Genomic DNA, 22,716 nt, shown 5'->3' on the forward strand with positions numbered 1-22,716 from the left:
GACACAGAATCGGAAACAGGCTCCAGGCTCTGAGCCATCAGCCCAGAGCCCGACGCGGGGCTCGAACTCCCGGACCGCGAGATCGTGACCTGGCTGAAGTCGGACGCTTAACTGACTGCGCCACCCAGGCGCCCCATCTCCACGCTTTTTTAATACTCCTGTGCGTGCGCACACACACACACACACACACACACACACACTCATGTACTTTGTGCACAGTTGTTCTATCCAGTAATAATTATACAACACACACTGTTAAGTGAATAACTAACTTGTTGCCAGAATACTTACATAGGTGTCATCTCATAAATAAGAGAAGAATGTTCATCGGGGAGGAAAACAGCCAACAGTCTTAGAAGGTAAGAATGAAGAGATGTTTCTTTGTTTCACCTAATCTCTGCCATGGGAGCCTCATCCTACTGGTTCTCTCTCCAAGCATCCCTTTTACCTGCAAGAATCCTTAAGGTGTGGATTGTTCTTGGGAGCCACGGGTTGTGGGAGGTGGCATTCATTCCCTGTAGAGAAAGGTCAGAATTGGTGGGGGTTGTGTGATTTGAGAAACACAAGATACTCTTTCTTAAGAGGAGTGAATGGGGCGGAGTTAATGCTGGGTCTAGTAACTTGAAATCACATTCAACCCCCAGCCTTGCTACAAAGGAGGGGAGAGTGTGTGGCATGAGGACTTGGTGGTGTAGCTTTGCAAGGACAATCCTACCAAGGCAGATAATTTAATACCATGTGCCTGAAATTTAGGCTACACAGGGTGGAAGGTTAATCTTGGTATGTCTAGAGTCACTGCAAAAAAGCAAGGACTTACCTTAGAACCTATCACTTAAGCTTTTCTCTGTTAAAAAAAAATGAAGATAACAGCAGAAATAGTAGCTAAGCTCCAATTCTACATTATATACAATAGGAGGAAAAATGAAAGGAAGCATGAACATTTACCCAGCCTTTACAGACCACATTTCACTTTTATCTGTTGTAATTTATTTGCCTCTGATATTAACTCCCACAAAGAGCCTTGTTCAGGGACTCAGGATCCTTAAAGTATTTGTAGATGATGTTTTCGAGTGGCTTTTCTGCAATGTTTTTCAGTATTGGACTGGCTTTCTCAAGTGGCTAAAAGCTCTAAAAAGTTAACCAAGAAATAATCTAGGGAAGAGAAATTTATTCTGGTTTCTTCTTGAAGTAACTTTGTAATGAATAGTTTAGAGTCAGAACAACAAAAATGAATTTTTTTTTAAAGGAGAAAGAAAATTCAGGATTTTCCCTGGAAGAAATTTCCCAGGATCTACAGTTATCTTTTTTTTTACCCCTGGGCAAGGAAAGCAGATAGTTGTAACCAAACTCATTCTACCCTCACCCAAAGTCACAGTTGGATGTAAGTTATTTCTTACAGCACAGTAAACAAACAACAACAACAAAAAACACCTCTTCTGTCGTGCTGTAGAACTCCCAGCTGCTTCTACACTTGTTTAATAAATGTTTTTCTTATTTCTCTGACCATGTGAACTAATCAGAACAAACTTCAGGTAAGTTGCAAAGCTGCCTCAGGTGGGGCTCAATGGTTAAAGCAGATTATCGGGTATAGTCCAAGGCAGGGACTGTCTGGATGAAAGGGACATCATATTGTCCCCCAAGAACCCAAGGAAATGGGTGGTGAAAGGAGGAAAGGGGAAATTTGGGTTCCATCCAGATATGTAAGTCAAAGGCTAGGAGAAAGTGTCAGTGACAAAATGGTGGTGGTTAAGAACCCAGGAAGATGCCAAGGAAGTAGACAGAAGGCAAACTGATTTACACTCTTGCCCCTGAAGAACCCTCATTTGGAATTATGATTCTCCATTTTCCTTCATGAAATATATGAAAGAAGAGGATACATGGATTCAGCACAATCTATTATTATTATTATTATTATTATTATTATTTTAAAGTAAGCACTAAGTACATAGTCCGTGCCTACTACTGTCCTGGAAATCATGAGATATTCAAAAGAACCATCAACTTTGGCTCTTGCCCTTGAATGTATTACTCTCCCTTGGGGAAGTAAAAACATGCACAGGAGAGAGTGAGGGAATAATGTGAGGTAGCACAGGATTCTAATCTAAGCCAATTGGGAGGATATGCATATATAGCATGAGAGGGAAGAGAGGGATGAGTCCCCTAAAACATGGCTTCTGTCAGGTCATTCAGCCCATGGGCTTCCGTGTCGGGTCCTAGATATCCTTCCTGGTAGGCAAGCATCCACTTGATCCCTGCAGATGAATGGATGCTCAGTGTCTCCAGACAACCTACCCTCCTTCTACTCAACTCTTACGTGCTCCCCTGTGAATCTCCTCTGTGCTGCTCTTTCTGCCCAGCTCATCAGTCTTAAGGAATATTTGATACCCTGTCTCTGTCTACTGTCTTTTAGTTGACCCAATGGGTAATGCACAGCAGGAAGTGATTATTGGACATGTGCTTTCTGGAGCTCATGAACTGAGCATTTAGGTGCTTTCCAAACACTTGGTTGGTGCTCACATGGAGAAGAGATGTTGCCTGTGTGCGTGGCAGGGGAGGAGGTCTGCTCTTCACTTTGGCAAGGATCGATTTTCATGTATCTGGAATCTGGAAATGTTCTACTGTTCTAAAAACTAAAAGTGCCCGAAGATTGACACTCCAGCTTCACTCAAAGTAAAAGAAAATGAAATTCTAGTTTAAGAAACATTGGTGTTCTTTCCCCTTACAATCTCTTGAACACTTAGCCAACATGACATGACATTTTTACCTTTTTAAAAAAAAGACTTTTGGGGCGCCTGGGTGGCGCAGTCAGTTAAGCGTCCGACTTCAGCCAGGTCACGATCTCGCGGTCCGTGAGTTCGAGCCCCGCGTCAGGCTCTGGGCTGATGGCTCAGAGCCTGTAGCCTGTTTCCGATTCTGTGTCTCCCTCTTCTCTGCCCCTCCCCCGTTCATGCTCTGTCTCTCTCTGTCCCAAAAATAAATAAACGTTGGAAAAAAAAAAAAGACTTTTGAGTGGAAAATGATGTAATATTTTTTCCCAAGCAAGACTCCTTTAAGTTTTCTAGACTTTGCTGTGCATCCAAAAGACATTGGAATCCAGAAACCTATATTTTAAAATAGGTAACAACTGAATAAATTTTAAAAATAGTTCTGTCCAATAGAAATGTAATACAAGTATTTGTCACATGTATAACTCCAAAATTTCTAGTAACCACATTTTAAACAGTGAGTTAGTAGAATTGTTATATTTTATTTAACCGAATACAAACTCAAATTTTAATCATTTCAACATGTAACCAATATCAAAACTTTTTAATGATATAACTTACATTAGTGTTTGTACTAAGTCTTTGAATGTGGTGAGTATTTGGTACTGACAGCACGTCTCAATTCAGACTAGTCACATGTGGCCAATGGCTACTCTACCCACAGTGCAATGTTAGAACAAGAAGAAGATTCTAAGTGCATCTAACCCTGTTCCTTCTCACAAGGAATTTGTGACGGTTGGGGGCCTTGCTCAAGTTGATCTCACAGTGATTGCATCAGACTCCTCAGGCTGGACTGACCACCCTTGGCACTTGCCTTCCGGGAGGGTTTGTGGATGATGCAAACAGCTGCCTCAAAATGAAACAGTGTTTCAAGATATTGTTAAAAATCACCACCCTCCAAAACCTTGGGACCCCCCCCCCCCGAATAGTATCTTAAAAATAAAATTTCAGAAGACAATAGTCTAAAATATACAATTTTAATACATAGCAACGACAGCCCTGCAGGCCATTTGTTAATGCGTGCTCCCACAGCCTACCTGTTTTGTGCTCGGCTGTATCTGGGTCTGCAGGGCACCCAGCAGAGAGAGGGCTAGGGGCCCAGAAGGCCTGTCCTCTGGGGATTGTGCAAGTGGTTCTTCTCCATCATCTATCCTTCATCTCACCCGCATCAGCTCCTGCCAGCATCCCGAAGACCAGGATGTTGCTTTCCATGATTAATCTCAAAGACCTTGAAGTAACTGAGTGACCGTTTGTCTTCAATCTGCACATTTTGCAGTGCTTTCTATTCTGAACCAGGCCAAAGCTGCTTGGGAGGAAAATGACCATTTCAGAAACAGAAAATGAGACCAATAGTAAGAGAGCATGGCTTCCAATAATGAGGACATTTGGGAGTAAACTGAATAATGAGGGCATTTTTGGATTGATGAGAAAGAAATTAAATATGCTATTACCAAAAAAAAAAAAAAAACCCACATAAATCTTTGATTTGTATTTTGTTTTCAATTGGGAGAAAATGGGTATGGGATATAAATTAGAGCTCTTTCCACCAAAGTATGGAGGTGTAAGTGATGATAAATTTTATGGTAGTGAGCTCTGTGAGTCATATTTCAGTCTACAAAAAAAAAATGCCATCTTAGAGGGTGGGGTTTTGGGGGCTACTGTGGCGATGCCCAGATACCACACCCAGACTTTAATAAAAAATAAAAATATATTTTTTCTGATTCTTGATTATTGATAGGCTGTGTGATGAGCAACATCATCGGCCTATCTCTGGGTCCCTAAACTATAAATAAGATAAAAGAAAACAAGATCAGCAGAGAGAAAAATTAGGGCCTATTTTATGTGTGTCTGTTCTGAGGTCAAAGTCAAGAACAGGCAAATTCTGTGTGTGTGTGTGTGTGTGTGTGAGAGAGAGAGAGAGAGAGAGAGAGAGAGAGAGAGAGAGAGAGACGGGGGGAATAGGTAGGTGGGTGTGCTGGAGAGCTTCTGTTTGTCCCTCTGGATGCCCTCTCTGCCCTTCTCCACCTGCCCCATGACCTAAGAGGCCAGCTTAGATGTACTGCATGAAGGGGCCCTTTTGCACCTGGCTTCCCATTAGGTTCAGCTCATGGGGTCACTGGCAAAAGATTGGAGGAATGAAGGGGCATGAGATTGGGGTATTTATTTGGCCAGCTTGCCCCCTATAGGGTCTCTGTAGGCTGGTTGCATCCCTTAAGACCACAGCTTCTGCCGTAGCCCTGTCCACACAACTCTGTCACCAGTTCTCCAGATATCAGTGGGGCTTGGTAACAGCACCCCCTGTTACCAGTTTCCAGGCAGGCCCTATCCTTGTTTCTCTGCACCCAGCCCACCCCTTTGTAATCAGTCTCCTTATTAACTATTCTCCAAATACCTAATTTGAGTTCATCCACTATTTCCTTCTGAGCTTTTGATTGATAAAATAGATATGCATGCATTCCTTGCTCCAGAAACAGTGACTCTTCTATCTATCAGCAGGAAATAACTTTTTTTTTTATATCAGCATGAAATGAAATTTTCCACTGCACAGAATTTTAAGTCATTTCCCCAGAAGCAGACCCTGGGATGAGGATTTGTGTGCAAGAATGTTGTTAAAGAGATACTCCTTCATTCTGTAAGGGAGCGTGGTGGAGAAGAGAAGAAGGAGGGGAGGGAGGAGCAAGACAGGGAAAGCAGAAGAGAAGGAGCCAGCCGAGGGTCCACTTTCAGGCAAAGCCCCAACCTCATCCGGATCTGGAGAGGAGCTCTGGAGCATAAACCACACTCCAGAATGTGCCCTGATTTGACTCAGGGGAGCTAGGCTTTCGATCTCCTGCACCAGTAAGTCAGGGACCCAAGAGCATCCAGGCAGAGCACCACCAATTTATAGTTCACATATATTCCCTGTAATTTGAAAATAGGGAGGGGAGACATGCTGATTATTAATTGGTTTAATAATGGAGTTATTAGTAGAGAGGAATGAGAACCACCTCCAGATACCAAAAAAGCTCACCGCAGATGCTAAGGGGACACATCCTTTGAAAAACACCACATGGAATCATATAGTATTTGCTTTCAATGGACTCAGTTAATATACTTTAATATTAGTAAAAATCAAGACATGGCTTAATCTTCTTAAAAAGCAGAGGCATCTTTGTGGGAATCTTAACTACCAGATGCAGGTAGTAAGTAGTTCTATGGTATGTGTGCGTGTGGTTGGAGGGACGGGGGGTGGGGGGTGTATCAACACTCGCCATTTCCCTCTGAAGTTCCTAACACTTGGAAATTTGTCATAGCATCTTTTCTCATCTGCAGTTCAAACAGTTTTTTCCAGCAGGAATTCAGCTGAAGTTGAAATCACCATCTGGCATCTCATATTGAACCCGGTTCTTTGCGTGCCAAGAACTTCTTCTTTTGGCAGTGACGTTGACTGTGATCTTTCGAAAATGTTTCCTGGGTTGGCAGTCTTGACTGAACAGAGCAAGAAGCCTGTCTTGGAATTTAGGAAGAGATATGCTGAGCAAATCGTGGCCCTGGGAAGAAAAGCGCAAGGTGAAAAGTTGAGCCTTAGGTTGTGAAACCCCAGAAGCCCTCTCTATCTTTTATTATTGAGCTAAAACCAGCTCAGGTGGAAAAAAAATCTCAGCAATATGATCAGTAGCAGCACAAATGTTGCACAAGACCTACAAAGGGAGTATTCAATTTGAAGCAATAAATGCTATTTAAGACTTTCCAGGTGGGAGGTAACATCCTCTTTGCTGTAGGGAAATAGGACAACTAAGAAGGGGTCTCTTCTCCCAAGGAATTCACTATCTTGGGGCTGGAGATGCATGGGTAGAAACAAGATAGACGATAGTGAGAAGGATAGCTGACATGGTCTGCCTCTTCTCAAACGCCTGGGGACCCCTTTTTACCATTCCCGTTCTCCTCCATCAGCTCTGACATACTTTTGCTTCCAATGGCTTGCACCTATGGCTCTCCTGGAGTGGCTGCCCTTGAGTACTGTGTACACAGTCAGATAGTGGGATGTGCTTGGGAGCTGAGTTGCTTACCAGTGACTGTTCAGTGTAGGGATAAAAAGGCTCAGCCGCCTGGCCTTACAGCAGGACACAAACTAATGTCCAGGCTTTCCCTACCGAATGAGGTGGAGAACTCCCTCTGGGACTCTGTCTAAAGGCACTCTTGCTCAGTCCCTTTCTCTTGTCCGTCTCCTTCTCTCCTTCATTTGCCAATCTCTTCAGGGAACATTTCCTTAATAAAACACTTCACTACAAATCCTCCTCTCAGGATCTGCTTCTGGGAGCCTGACCTAAGTAAGACAGGCACTTCATAAGAACAGAAACAAAATGCTAAGACAGCAAAGAAGGACTGACTAATTCTGCCTGGAGATCAAGGACCTTTCCATAAAAGGAGAGTATTTGAGCCAGGCCTTGAAGGGTAATTTGGATTTTGCCAGGCAGACAGAACTGAGAAGTGTCACAATAAACCTGAGGAAAGTACATATATGTGCAGCACTAAGGAAGGGAATGGTGGAGACTGATGGGAGATGGGACTGCTAAGGTAGGCTGGGAGTTATGTGAAGATGAGTCTTGAATGTTATTAAGGAGTTTGGACTTAAAAAAAATTGGCCATAGTGAGTGATTGTAGGTTTCTGAGCAGAGAAGAAACATGATACATCCTTTCAGAAAATAATTGAATGGAGGGGCGTGTGGGTGGCTCAGTCGGTTAGGCATCTGATTCTTGATTTCAGCTCAGGTCATGATTTCACAGGCATGGGATGAAGCCCCATGTTGGGCTCCACCCTGAGTGTGGGTCTTTCTTGGGATTTTCTCTCTCCCTTTTTCTCTGATCCTCCCCCGCTCCCAGACAAAGATGGATAAATAAACCTTTAAAAATTAAAGAATTTTAAGAAAATAATTTCATGGAAACATAAAGAATGGGTTGGTGGGGTAAGAGATAAACAATGGAAGCCAGCTGGGAGGGGTGATTGTTACAGCAATATTCTGGGTGAGGATGATGAGGGACTGACTTAGGGCATGAGAATGAAAAGGGAAGGATGGATCTAGAGGTTGAATGAATGGACTTATCAACTAACTGGATGTAAGTGGGAAGACAGCCATCAAAAGTGACTAAATATTGGTTTCGATCAAAGAGTGAATGATGGCGCCATCAACCAAGAGACAGAACCTAGGAGGAGAGAAAGACAGATGGGGGAGAGAAATCAGTGACTTCATTTTTAGATATGTTGAAATTGGATGAGACATCTGAAAAAAATAATCCCTAATAACTCAAAGAAATCTGAATGAAATCTGAAAATTCATCCGGGAATAAAGAACAAAGAAAAAAAAAGGATATTAGGAACAACTGGAATATTCAGAGACTCATGAAGTTCCAGTTCAAGGTTAGACCAAAGAAACACTTTTTAAAATTAGCTCTCTGGATAGGAATCAAAACAACAAAATCAACCATAGAAACCTGGACACCTTTTAAGAATAAGAACACTTAACATTCACTGGTCACAACAGTGTAATGACTCAATTTCGCCAGGATTTTATTTTGCTGACTAAAACTAGAGTGGGGTGGATATGGCTTAAAGATTAGATCTGATGTATTACATCTGTGTGACTGTTCGGAGCAATCTATGAAAGCAGAGCCCTATGATGCTGGCGCTGAAATACAAGCAGAAAAATAGCGCTTTCAGTGTTTGTGACCTATTATCTGTCTACCGCAACATGTTGCTGGAGGAGGGACTCCTTAAGAAACAGTTCCATCAACTGACAGTGGCTATTTCCTGAATTATTGCTGTTCGTTTGTTTATGGGCTTGAGCTGATTTAAAAAGAAATAAATCAATATGTCCATGAATTGTATTGACATTGCAAGCAGCACAATTAGAAGAAAAAGCACCAGTCCAAATTCTTAAAAAGTGTTTCAGTTTGAGGAACAATCTATATGAGTATAAAGTTGTTTCAAAAGCCAAATTAATTATAGGGCAACACAGAGGCTTCCTGACTCTGTAACAATGTTACATTTAGAGTCTTCTCTTTGAGAACCCCTGATACTTAGAGAAACTAACACATCCTTCTTAGGTAAGATGTTAAAGATTTTAGAAACCAAGTTACCCATAGAAATGATACAGAAAGAGAAGGTAGAAAATCCAAAGAACAAGAGAAAGAGGACATTAATTGTATTTATTCATTCATTCTCTCTTCCTCCCTCCTTCCCTCTTTTCCTTCCTCCCTTGGTTCCTCCAATCCTCCCTCCCCCACTTCCAGAAACACGTGAGGACCTACTATGTGCCAGGAAGTGTACTAGGAGTTAGAGACACCATACTGAGCAAGGGAGACATACATGATCTCTACCTTTGGGGATTTTAAGTCTATCATACTTGATTTCAGATTCTGCATGTAAATAAAAGATGGTATCTCCTGTCCTTCACTCCTGTTCTCTCTCACCTTCATATTGTATATTAAAGCATATTAGGTTCACCCATTTTGGGGTTAGATGTGCTACCCATAACCCAACTAGGCTACCTTCATTTGGAATTCAACTCTCTCATTTAACAGTTGCGTACATTTGGTCAAATGACTTAACCTTTTGACCCTCCAACTCTTCATGTTTTAAGCGTAGATAACAGCACAATAGCACATGCCTCATGGGACAGTTGTATTACAAGGAGATCAATTCATTTAGAACTTAGAATGGGCAGTGGACAATCAATTGATGTTATCCATTATTATTTTTAGCCTGCACAGGAATAAATAGATGAAACAGGTCACATCTTTTTAAGAGCTTATAGTCTTGCCGTTGGAGACAGGTACACAGATAAAGGCAATAAAGTGTGGTGGGTGAACAATGAAGGAAGAGTGTTTAGGCTGCAGTTGGTCACAAAGAAAGAGAGTGGTGAATTCTTTTGGTCAACTCTTTTGAGATGGATGTAATATCAATCCAAAGTAGTTTCTTATTTCCCTGACCCTTAGGTAAATGATCCTTCCCTATTAGATGCCTGTTTTGCTTGCTTTATTTGCCCATAGTTATTCAACTGTGAATAATTATGTGAGCACAAATGCAGGCTTTTCATGAAGGGAATTGTGGTCCCTCTTTATTTACACTCTGAATAAAGGAGCTTCCCAGAATTGGTGAAACTGGGTTACACTCTCCTGATTTCTTGTGTTCAGTGGCATATTTCTTAAAGAAATCAGAGTTGTTTTTGCAAAGGGAAAATAGGTCTTGTCTTATCCCAGGAAGCAGTCTTATCCCTCTTGCCCATGACTGGCTAAGTCATTTTCATGCGATTCAATTCTGGCCAATAGGACCCGAGGTAAGTTGGAGGTTCTGGGAAAGATACTCTCAATTCTATGAGACTAAAGAAAGCAGACACTACTATTCTTCCCTGGATGTTGTTTGTCTGCATGTGATGGCTGATGCTGCTGTAGCCATCTTGTGACCATGAAGACAGATACTGCTGGTACCCTAAGGATGGAAAAGTAAAAAGATGGTGATGAAGTGGGTCCCTGAAGACATCCTTGAGCTGCTGGATTTACCAACGTGAGCGTTGATCCATCTCCAAATGTCTTGTTGTGTGAGAAAATAACCCCTTAATTATTTAAGCTGCTTTTACATGGGTTTTCTGTTAACTTTCAGTTAACTCCTTGTGGTAACTTGTCCCCAAGTATTTGGGGCACTTCCCTGTGGGAAAATTATACACGTCCTCCCTTTTAAGCCCCGGCATGGCCATATGACTTGCTTTGACAAAAGAAATATGAGATAATAGATGAGTTAAAGAAGAAATGATGGATCATTTCCAGGTAGAAGCTTCAAGAGCCAACATATATTTTGTCACGCCCCTTCTCTCTTGCTCCTATGATGGGGAGGCATGTTAAGATGTAGCCCCTGCCAATCTGGTTCCTCAATCACTGCAACAAGTTAGACCTTACCCCTTCTATGGGGGACTGTAGCACGAACAAGAAGTAACCTTCATATGAAGCTGCTGAAGTTTGCTGTTACCACAGGCGACTCTAGTTTATTTCAACTGGGAAGCATCCTACAAGCTGTAGGGAAATGACAAAGTAAAGGCAGAACCTCAACTTGAGGAGTTCCTGCAAAACACAGGCTCCCTTCTGTCGACCGCACACCCTTCCTGTTCAGAGAGATGAGCCTCAGAACAGTAAGTAATTTAATCCAGAGAATGCTTGAAAAATGTCTTCACTTCAAATGCATTATTCAGAGTAAATGAATCACAACTTATTAAGTGTCTCTTCTGTAGCTCTGAGTTCACCTCATCACTTTGCCTCCCCCCCCCCCCCCAAGCTTTCCTGGAATGACCTCACCATGCACTCTCCTGACCACATCCACCTTCGCGCCTTCCCAGGGGGCTTGGTAGCGGCTCAACAATCACATAGCTGAATTTTCGATGCACAAATACGGAACGAGGGTGACGCCTCTGTGGGCGGGACCGGAGGATGATGAGGGTGACAGCTAACACTTACGTAGCACCGGTTCTACACCAGGTACCATTCTAAGCTCAATTTAGTAACTCCCTTAATCCTCACCTTACGAGGCAGTATTCTTACCATCTCTTCTTTACAGATGAAGAACTAGAGGCCCAGAGGGAGAGAGAGAGAGGTTAAGCGCCCTGTCCAAAGTCACACAACTAAAACGTGGTGACACTCAGATTCAATTTCAGGCAATCTGGCTCCAGAGTTGTATTCTGTGATGCTTAGCCAAGCCCTCGGCACGGCCGTTCTCGGAGAAACAAGAGGTTAAGAAGTCCAGGTGGGCTTCGCCTGACTGAAAACCCAGCTGGGTGATGTCTCACAATTTGCAAAGCACATCTAGGTCCTGGTTTTCCCAACTGTAACACGGCAACGCTTAGGGTTGCACCCTGTGTGAAGGAAGCGAGGCCCGCTGAAGACCCCAACATTGAGCTGGGCCTTGGTAATGTTATAGCGGCTGCTGTGGCTTGGAGGACAGGCCCCACAGGGGCAGAAGTCTGGGGCACAGGAAAAGTCCTGCACAAATATGAAATGACCATCCGGGGATTTCTCTCTAGACGTCTGGGGTGGAAGGGCCTAGGAAAGGCTGTCTGGAGAGTCGTTTTTTGGGATCTACAGACAGAAAAGCAGCTGAAGTGCACTTGGCTCGTTGGAAGGAAGGCTAGATAAGCCTTTCGGACTGGCTGATTTAAGAGGGTTGAGATGTATTTTTGTGAGGCCTGCAAGGTATGCACGAATATGCATATGGGTAAGGAGCTGAGGGCCAGGAGCTTGGCCCTAAAATTGTTTCAGAAAAGCTTTGGAGATGTAGCTCAAGAGGGAGAACGTAGTTTGGGAAAATGCAGTTAACTAACAGCAAGTCCTTTAGTTGGTATCTCTAAAATCTGTTTCGAATTTGAACACGTGTCACCATCCCCGTTATGGCCACTGCCAGCGCCCTACTTGGGGCCACCGCTGTGACTCTCCTAGACTTCTGCATCAGTCCGGCTGGTCTCCCTGCCTCCATTCTTGCCCCTGTCCCATCAGCCTGCCTCGCAGGAGACGGAGTGATCTTCAAAAGATCTTTAAGGGGCGCCTGGGTGGCTCAGTCGGTTAAGGGGCTGACTTCAGCTCAGGTCATGATCTCGCGGTCCGTGAGTTCGAGCCCCGTGTCGGGCTCTGTGCTGACAGCTCAGAGCCTGGAGCCTGTTTTGGATTCTGTGTCTCCCTCTCTCTGACCCTCCCCCGTTCATGCTCTGTCTCTCTCTGTCTCAAAAATAAATAAACGTTAAAAAAAATTTTTTAAAGATCTTTAAAAGAAGGCAGGCAGTGCCTATGGCTGCTTCTCACTCTTAGAATAAACTCCAAACCTTTACTATGAAAGCTGTCTCTGCCTAACACCTGGCTCTCATCTCTCACCACTCTCCGCTGCCACCCCCCCCATCCTCCCCCAGTCCAGCCCCCCTGGCCACACTTCTGTTATATGAACACACCCAACTCCTTCCTGCATTTTCCGCCCCCAGCTGTCCGCATAGCTGACTCCTTCCCCTCCAGTGATCCAAACATCACTGTCTCCAAATTCTCGACCACCCTGTTCCCTGCCCCTCACCCTCTCTGGGCACCCTCTACACCATTAGCAGACTTCGTTCCTTCACAGCACTCACTGCTATGTGAAATGGCCTTGTTCATCCATTTGCTTATTTACAGGGCTCTTGCTAGAATCCCCTTTTAGCCTGACTGGGCCTTCTTCACCTCGGTCGTGGCTATATCCCCAGTGCCCAGATAAGTTCCCAGTGCACAGAGGCTGTGCAAACTAAGAAATAAGTAATTTACATTTAATTTCCATCAGTAATACATTTCAAACAATTTACTTATATGCCCCGGTGGAAAAAAGAAGGAGAAAAAATTAATTTTATTTACATTTAATTGAATATTGATGTATTCTTTGGATGATGGCAATGAAATAGTGATATTTGAACACAATTTTGTGAGGTTAATCTACTCCTAGAAAATCTGAAATTACATATGGTTCAGGATAAATTAGTTTTACGTAGAAAATTAAAAACCCAGGAGCCAGGACTGATAGGTTCCTACATTTAAATATCATGAAAATATAAAATTTAAATACTATAAAACTATAAAATACACTACAATGTTTCCATAATAAAGAGCTTATAGTTAGTAAGGGCAAGCGATACAATGTCAAAATCCAGCTAGCCATATGTTCTTTACTAATTTCTCTGAATAATATAATGGTACTGTATGTTTATTTGGAGTCCGTTGAAATATGAACATTATCCCTGTCTGGGTATTAATTACATTTGCCTCTTTGCCTTATTTCGGGATTAGATTCAGCATTTTTATATTTAAGGATTCTGAAAGGAAAGCTCTCTGGGCTATAATCACCTTCAATCCCCATATGACTAAATTTGGTCATATTTGCTGATTGTATAGACAGCCCTTTCTGAGAAGTAAATATTAATGCTGACTGGTTTTGAAAAAAGAACCCTTGGGGCACCTCTTCTTCTTTCCATTTTTAGACACCTCTGTTAGCTGCTTTAACACTCGAGTAGAAGTGTTTTTAAAGGAGCCTGTGAAGATTTGGAAAAGATTTTATTTTTAATACCCCAGATTGCATTCTCTGCATTTGGTTGGTTTTGTTACATGTGTTCCATCTGTCTTGGAGATATGGGAAACTCAGTCGGGAAAAAATGGAAAGGGCAAAATTGTTTCCCTAGCTCCATAAAATATCTAAAAATTACTTCACATGTAAGATCTGGTGCCTGGATTCCTTCACTTCTAACTTCTACACTGCCCAGGGGTAGTCTTCCCTCCAAAGCAGGAAGAGGAGAAATTGCTTAGTTACTCCCCGGTTGGAAAGTGTGCAAGGTAGAAAGCCTTTGAGAAAGGCTTCACCTTGAAAGATTTCTGCAAGACTTATCATTTCAGGTGAATTTAATTAACACACAGATTGGTTCTTTTATTATGAATATCCTTAAAGTAAAATCCGCTTCCTTGCTGGCTACAGTTGATCTGGGATTTCTGGTATCTTTTTTTAATGGTTCAGGCTAAGTACTGGAGGAAAAACAAATCTGAAAAACCAAACAAAACATTTCTTTGCCTATCCCCAGCTGCACCTGACAGTGAAAGAAGTTGAAATCTTACTCCTCGCTGGACATTACATCCAATTTCAAGCTTCTATTATCTTTTTTGAAAGCCACTGCAGAATACCTCGTAACGTTTTTTTGTTTTCTCTGAAAATCAGCTGGTTATGTTTGTAATTGGAGCACTTCATGGACAGGGTGTCTGGGAGATATAAGTGCTTTCATTCCACCCTACCATTGTTTAGCATTATTCTTATGCATTTATTGAGGGTCTTGGAGCCTCAGAGAGTGAATTTCTGGAGACCACAGCTCTTTTATGATGTGTGTAGCACTGAATAAAATATGGATTCTTCAGGATCATCTTAAAAGGGACTTTAATCTGGAGCTATGAAGTAACATTTCCTTGGTGTGTGTTTATCTGCAAATGAACAGAATCAAACATTCGACAAACAAAACCGCCCCAACTTTATGAGCCTACTGAATTGAGATGGTGTCAGTGTCCTAGTTTGTTAATTTGGGGAGGATCATGGTTTTAGCATTATTATAAATAAAGTCTATTAAATCAAACATGGACTCTTGGAGATGGTGATATTTAAATATCATGTGATATTTCAATATTTTGCAGTTAGAACTCTGAGAATATAATAAATGACATTACATATCTAGGACAAAAATACCATGTGATATTTAAAGCTGGCTTTACAGTTTATAAATCATGGCTCACACTGATAAATGTATACATTAGTGCCTAATGCACATAATATCAAATTTTCTCATATCCTATGACTCATCTGAGAGCTCTGTTCACTTGTCATCAAGATCCCCTCTCTTGTTACAAGACCTTGTCATCACCTAGAACTTCTTCACTTCTGACATCTTGAACTTTGAAATTCCACTGACCTCAACCCTATATCCTTCCTCTCTTACACCCCCATCCCACCCATCTTCAGTCTTACCAAGGTGTCTGGCCTTCACTCGCCCCAGAAAATGGCCCCCAGCCCTCTTGGTCTTAAGGACATTCTCCTCATCTGACACAATCTCCTTACTCCTTTGACTTAATGGCACAGCCAGTCAACAAATCCTCAACTTTGGATCCATTCATCTGTTGTCTTCGGCCCATGAGCATTGCCGGAGAAAATCATATACCACGCTAATACACATTTTGAATTTCAAACCTCAACTAGGCATTCAAGACCATCTAAAATTCAAGACCAGTTATATGGTTCCCCATAAAATCAAACTGACCTGGATAACACGAACCACAGATACTTATAACAGAGCGGTATTGAATAATACATATAATAATACATATAATAATATATATTATACATATATTATACATATATATGTGTATACATATACATATATAATACATATAATATATATTATACATATATGTATTATACATATATATGTGTATACATATACATACATATATATAATACATATAATAATATATACTCAAAATATACAATAAAGTTCATTTTCTCCCCTGGATTTCATATGGGCCAAACTTCCCCCATTTTGGGGGTGTGTATTTCCTCTTATTTTCACTTTCTTTTGCAGTTTTCCAATAGATTACTTATTAAAGAGTTTAGAAGAATATTAAAGAATTTAAGATAAACAGAAGATACTTACTACATAGCTATTGCATGCTGAGCTCTGCTCCAGGTACAGGGATACAGCGGTGAGCCAAATAAACAGCTTTGCTCTCAGAGAGTCTGTATTTTAGCAGCAAGGGACAGAAAATAGACAAATAAGTAAAATATATACTGTCAGGAAGTTACTGGTGGGACGGCAGCATCCTGGGGAGGCAGTGGAAACTGTGGGCTACGCTGTGGAGAGACTACTTCCTGTACTAGGTGCGAGGGTGAGCCAGACTGCCTGGGTTCCAATCCCCGGTCCGGCACTTACTACCTGCGTGACCCCAGGCAAGTGGCCTAGCCTCTCTATGACTCAGTTTCGCTATCTGTAAAAATGAAGATTTTCTTAGTACCAACATCTTAGGGTCGTTAAGAGGATTAAATGACTGAGACACAAGTAACATTTCCCCTGGTAGGCACTACACGATCGTCAACTTCGTAGCTGTCTCAACCATTGCTACAACCCCTCACCTTCACGGCCTGTGCCCTCTAGGCAGGGACAGAATCACCCTAAAGGGAAAGCTCCTTGCTTGCAGAAGTCACTCGCTTCTGGGGCCCTGGGAGAGGCCTCAGCAACGTGCTTGCAAAAGTAAGATCCATATATTTTGAAAGTAAGACATCTTAATTGCACTGTCTAAGATGCCACTGTGTTAGGTAGCATCGAGGTGGCTGTGGGCACTTGGGGATTCAGCTAAGAGGAAGTTAGGTGGGAGACACATTTGGTCTGAGTTTAGTGGGGAAACATCTATGTGTTTTGGTCACTTCTACCTCAGTTTCAGTGAGAGCTTATCGTCCTGGTGTGGAGGCAGCTCCCAGGCTTCCTTCTACCCACTGTGCCGTAGGTGTGAGGCAGGACATGGTAGAGGGAATGTGTCCCGTGCAGGCTGACAACAGAGGTGGGGGGGGGGTAGAGGGGGAAATGGGGTGCAAAACGTATAGAGCCAGAAGTTGGTCTGTGGAAGTTGGTGTAATCCTCTGATATATAAAACCGTAAGTAGAGGATCCGCTTCTCAGGACACAGTCAAAACAGAAGTCCTTTCCTGTCAGGAACACACTAGATAAGGCAACATTAATAATTACCAGCGCATTTTGATGGACTGAATGTTGGTGCCCCCACCACTTAGACACTGAAGCCCTAATACCCACTGTGATAGTAACTGGAGATGGGATTTGGGGGGAGGTAATCCAGGTTAGATGAGGTCGTGAGGATGGAGTCCTTATGATGGAGTTAGTGGCCTTAAAAGAAGAGACCAGAGGGGCACCTGCGTGGCTCAGTCGGTTGAGCATCCAACTTCGGCTCAGGTCATGATCTCACGATTCGTGAGTTCGAGCCCCACGTCGAGCCCCACGTCGGGCTCTGTGCTGACAGCTCAGAGCCTGGAGCCTGCTTCAGATTCTGTGTCTTCCTTTCTCTCTGCCCCTTCCCCCCTCATGCTCTGTCTCTCTCTGTCTCTCAAAAATGAATAAATGTTAAAAAAAAAAAAAAGAAGAAGAGACCAGAGAACTTGCTCTTTTTCTCTTTGCCATGTGAGCACAGAAAGAGAAGGTGGCCATCTGAAAGCCAGGACGAGGGCTCTCACTAGAGCCCGACCATACCGGCCCCTGACTTCAGATTTCCCGGCTCTAAAACTGCGAGACATAAAATGTAAAATGTCTTGTTGTTTAAGGCACCCAGTCTACGGTATTTTGTTCTAGCAGCCCAAGCTAAGACATACATTACACTTTCTTTTCTTTTTTTAATTGGGATCACATCAGAGAGAAATGTAATTCCTGCATTTGCAGAACAGAAGCCCACGGCAGAACTACAAACAGCAAGTGGTCTGTGTGTAAAGTCGCAAGCTTCACGCATCCCATCCATCAACGTTAAAAAAACAAATAGCCACGAACCACATCAGAAGAAATGCTGAGTTCTTCTTCTACTCTCCCTTTAGAAAATATTACAAAATTATTTTCATTTTAGAGATTGATCAGAATTTATAGCCAAATATAATATTATATATATATAGCCAAATATTATATATATATATATATATATATATATATATATATATATATAGCCAAATATAATATTATAGAGGCATGCCGGTCAATGAATATAGATCATAGTGTTTTCTGAATTTTATAGTATTTGTGGCATGTATCTGGGTTTAAAAAATTTATAATGTGTGTGACTTCTTTTCCCATTCTAAATAATATCCACTGTGTCCCTAATTTTGGTTTTATAGATTTTGTGTTCTTTTTCTTAAATAGGCCCTCCTCCCAACCTACGTGCATTTCAGGCCCATAAGCCCTGATCCACTTCTACCAGGAGGAAAGAGGAAGGAGGGAATGCCTTGGCTTTTTTTCTCACCTCATCCAGACTGAGCTGTACGTTCTGTTATACTTCATGTCTTCTGTCCTAGAAGAGGAACACATGGCCCTACTCATTCCCTCTGCTTACAGCTTGATGGCCCCTGGCCTCCTACCCTACTCACCCACCTCTTCCGGTAGCTCTTTACCTCCACTGATGTCCCCACCCTTGGATGGCCATGTCCTTGCTCTCCACTGGCTCTTCCCTGTCACACCACAAGCGTGCTCACAAGTGTCGTTGATTCTGGCCACCCACTTCCTGCCCACCTCTGTTTTAGAAGTTTCCTGACTCCTTCCCTCTCTCTCCACTCTCTTTCAGTGTTGAAAGAGAAGCTGATATATACGGCCTTGGCTTCCTCATTCCTCACTACATTGAGATCTGGTTTCTTGCAGGTTTAGGGAACTGTCCCCTGGAGTCACCACTGCCAGACTCTGGCCTCTGATTGGTTTGCCTCCTATGGGGCCTCTCCAGTGCCTCTGCAAATGTCGACACCACTCTGCCCTGCATCCTCTCTGTCGTGCCCCCCCGCCACTCCCCAGGGCCAGACCTTCTGGTTCACCTCCTTCCCCTCTGACCACTCCACTTGATCTTGATCTCTTTGGCAGCCCCCTCTCCTCCCCGGGTTCCCTTAAGTACCTACCAGTGTCCCCCAGGCTCCGGCTCAGACCACTTGTGTCCCCATCTCCATGCTATTCCTGGATATGCCTGTTCATTCGGTAACAAGTCTCTGCTCTTGACTCTGCAGTGAGATTTCTATTCCCATGGTTGCTCCTGAACTTTGTAGCCACATTTCCAACTTTCTGCTGGAAAGATCCATCTGCTTCTCACACGCAACATCTTCACAAATGAAGACCCTCCTCCTCCTCTCCAAACCTCTCCTCCCTCCGTGTTGTCCATGGTGAAAGGTGTCACCATCAATCACCCAGGTGTTCTTAGAGCCTCCTTCTTTTCCTCCTCCCCCCCTCCCCATCTCCAATCATTAACAAGCATTACTTATTTTATCTTTAAGCCAGATGTTCTTTTTTTTTATTGAATCACTAGACCTCTCAGCAGTATGGTGAAGACTTTGGATTGCTTCTAGAATAATGCTTTTTAGAGAATAAAACAAAATCAAAGGATCAAAAAGGAAATAACTTTTTGAAATATGGCTTCTGAAATTATAAAAAGTTTTGATATGGTAATACATGTAATAATACACTAACAGTATTAAATACTTGGATCCAATGTCAGGTGTAATTACCATCATTTTATTTTTTTAATGTTTACTTTTTTTGAGAGAGAGACAGAAGCATGGGTGGCATGGGGGGGGGGGTGGGTGCGTGAGGGGGCAGGGAGAGAGGGAGACATAGAATCCGAAGCAGGCTCCAGGCTCTGAGCTGTCAGCACAGAGTCCGATGCGGGGCTCAAACTCATGGGCCATGAGATCATGACCTGAGCTGAAGTCGGACGCTAAACCAACTGAGCCACCCAGGTACCCCTAATTACCATCATTTTAAAGTAGTGAGGACCACAAATGATACTCGGGGATTCTTGGAGAAATGCGATGTGAAAAATCTGTGATTTCTTTTGATGACAAAGCCATACATACTGCTAATGTAATTTTCTTATATTAATCATCAAAAAATATGATAAAATTTTAGTAAGAGAAAAGTAAAAATAATGATATAGTGTTTCTCCCATACAGGTTTACAAACCCCTTGAGTTCTATCCAGACTAAGAAGACCTGCTTTAAAATGATCTCAGAGGGGCACCTGAGTGGCTCAGTTGGTTAAGCATCTGACTTTGGTTCAGGTCATGATCTCATGGTTTGTGAGTTTGAGCCCTGTATCCAGCTCTGTGCTGATAGTCTGGAGCCTGCTTCAGATTCTGTGTCTCCCTCTCTCTCTGCACCCCCCCTGCCCCCACTCATGCTCTGTCTCTCTCTTTCAATAATAAAATAAACAATAAAAAATTTTAAAAAATGATCTGAGGAACTTTCCTACTTCCATTGCTCCTGCCACTGACCTAATTAGGGGCCTTCCTTCCACATGGAATCTCCACAGGTGCTTGATTGGCTCCTCCCCTTTCTTCAAAGCCCAATCTTGTCATTGCAGTGTTCCCAGCATGCCCGAGAAGAGCCCCCCTCCATCCTGTCACCTAAACTGGGTGCCGAGTATCAGGCTTTGTCTCCTCAGTAGAACTCAGACTCGTCTATCTTCTCCACCCATCCTGACCATCTCATTGGTCCATTTGATTGCTCACGGCCACCTCCCTGCTACCCTGGCTTTGCCTCACCAATCCTTCTGGAAGCACAAATCTCTCTAAAACCCAAATCAGATAATGACACCCTGTTGTTTCCAATCCTCTCCCGTCTTCACTATACAATTTGGGCTCCTTAGCCTCCCATGGCTTCTGCCCACCTTTCCACCCCGCTCCTGCAACTCTGTTCCAGCCACCTCTCACTTCTAGAGTTAGCCAAACTGGAAGATAATTGAGGGTCAGAGCAAGGGCTCTGGAGCCAGAATACCTCAGTTCAAATGCTGGCTGCACCGCTCACGAAGGACGTGACCTTGAAGAACCACTCCATCCTTTGGGCCTCAGGGACCTCAGCTTTAATATGGAGCCGTAAGAGTGCTTGCCTCACAGAGTTCTGAGAACGAAGTGATATGACACATGTGAAGTGTTCAGAATGGGGCCATAGCATATAGAGAAGCAGAGAAAGAGAGGGACCCTGGTATTATTTCACGTTTCCCTTGTGGGGAATGACCTGTCTCATGTTTTCTGCTTGGCCAACTGGTCCTTTAGGACTCAGCTCAGGCACCTCCTCCTCCTGAGAACTTTCTGGAACATGGGCAGGGGGCTTGGGTGGGGGGGGCAGGCAGGGTTCTGGGCTCCATGGCCCCTACCCAGCCATCACTTAGCTGCATCCCACAGGAGAATGTGCGGCCCTCTAGGTGTGGGAGGTGGCTCCCTCCGTTTGTAACCCAGGAACTGCAGAGAGCCAGGCACAGGGCGGGTGGGTGTTCAGCAAGTGTGTAGAGGCTGAATGGATTAAAGAGAGAATTCAAATCAAAGGACAAAGTGTTAAATAAAGAGAAGCCAGTTCTCTCCTACTCTCCTGACAATTTGCTTTTCAAAGTATTATATACAACATGGACTTATCGTACTGTTTTTCTGCATGGTCCTGTCTGCAGTGAATCCCTTGATAGCATGACGCTTCTGAAAAAGAGAAAAATGTAACATAGGGTCTGGGAGGTGTGTGTGGGGGGGGGAGTGGGCAGGACTCTCCACCACCAGCCACTGACAAGGAAACCCTCAGGAAACAGGCATCCAAGGACAGGATATGCGCTTAATACTCTTTTAGCAAAGGAGACTACAGCAGTAGGAGCAAGGATTTAAGCATATTTTTAAGAATGGAAGAGAAAAACCTGCTGTGTGGGGCCCTGGCTGAGGGCACGTCCAACATGGCGATGGCCCTGACTTTAGTTAGAGCTGTCCTCATTCTTTCCTTTTCAAACAGTACAAAATAATTCATGTCTTGGGAAAAGATGAAACAATGCAGAAGGGGAGAAAGTAAAAAACAAAAAAACAAAACAAAAAAAACCCCCCAAAGCCCCCAAAAACAAAACAAACAAACAAAAAACCCCAAACCCCAAGCCCCAAACTTCCTATTCCCCAGAGGCACCCTCTGCCTCTGTGCAGATTCGCACACCCAGGGAGGCTGACACTTGCAAGCATGCTCAAAACATCAGAAAGTGAAATCACGCCTGGATTTGTCCAGAGAGACAAACCGGATGGACATGCTTCCACACTTTCTTTTTAACAGCGGACAAAGAAACGATTTAAAATATAACATGTAAAGGAACCCTTTCTATCAGAGATGGCCTGGGGTATAGAGGCGCAGAATGGAGAGCAGGCTTTGGGGTTGGCCTCGAACCTGTGCTCTTCCTCGCGGCTCCCGCAGGAGAAATGGCCCCCACTCAGCAGGAGGAGGGCCTAGCATTTCTGGCGGGCGGCCCGGGGACGGTCCCATTTAGAAATGCCCCCCGGGGGGACGGGGGTTCCGAGGTGGGTTGAGAGAGGGCCCGCAGCTTCAGGGCAGGGCTGGGCGCTGGGGCCTGGGAGCAGAGGCGGGGCCTCAGCCCGGGTGCGACCTTCCCCAGCCCCCTCTTTGCGGCTACCAGCGCTCCAGCGACTTGACATTGCGGGACCAAGGGAAGCTCAGCACCCGGAGGGCCGCGCTCCGGCGAGCGGAAGCAACAGTTGTGCGAAGGGAAGGGGAGACGGGGCGGGGAGGGCAGCGCTGGCGAGTCTAAACCTGCCGGCCTAACAAAGGCCTGGGGTGAGGCTCACCGAGGGGACCGTGCTGGGTGCTCCATGCGGGCAGTTCTGGGGCCACATGGAGA

The 22,716-nt window shown here is 43.7% G+C and overlaps 2 long non-coding RNA genes across 3 annotated transcripts in view; both read right to left on the reverse strand.

The window, feature by feature from the left end:
• Positions 1-255: 255 nt before the first annotated feature.
• Positions 256-4,168, reverse strand: LOC109500835. Its single transcript, XR_006600126.1, has 2 exons — positions 3,803-4,168; positions 256-515 (listed from the first exon to the last, which is right to left on the reverse strand). It is a non-coding gene; the product is annotated as an uncharacterized LOC109500835 (long non-coding RNA).
• Positions 4,169-5,698: 1,530 nt separating this feature from the next.
• LOC109500833 overlaps positions 5,699-22,716 on the reverse strand; it is an 18,058-nt gene continuing 1,040 nt past the window's right edge. The window contains exons 2-7 of one of the 2 annotated variants that reach the window (XR_006599585.1): positions 21,478-21,529; positions 20,838-21,352; positions 18,972-19,134; positions 18,332-18,379; positions 15,977-16,059; positions 5,699-6,295 (exon numbers count right to left, since the gene is read on the reverse strand). This is a non-coding gene — a long non-coding RNA (uncharacterized LOC109500833). The remainder of the gene's footprint in view (positions 6,296-15,976; positions 16,060-18,331; positions 18,380-18,971; positions 19,135-20,837; positions 21,353-21,477; positions 21,530-22,716) is intronic. The other variant, XR_006599586.1, reaches the window with a different exon arrangement.

This window comes from Felis catus, chromosome B3, assembly GCF_018350175.1.
Source record: "Felis catus isolate Fca126 chromosome B3, F.catus_Fca126_mat1.0, whole genome shotgun sequence".
NCBI classification, from domain to species: domain Eukaryota; kingdom Metazoa; phylum Chordata; class Mammalia; order Carnivora; family Felidae; genus Felis; species Felis catus.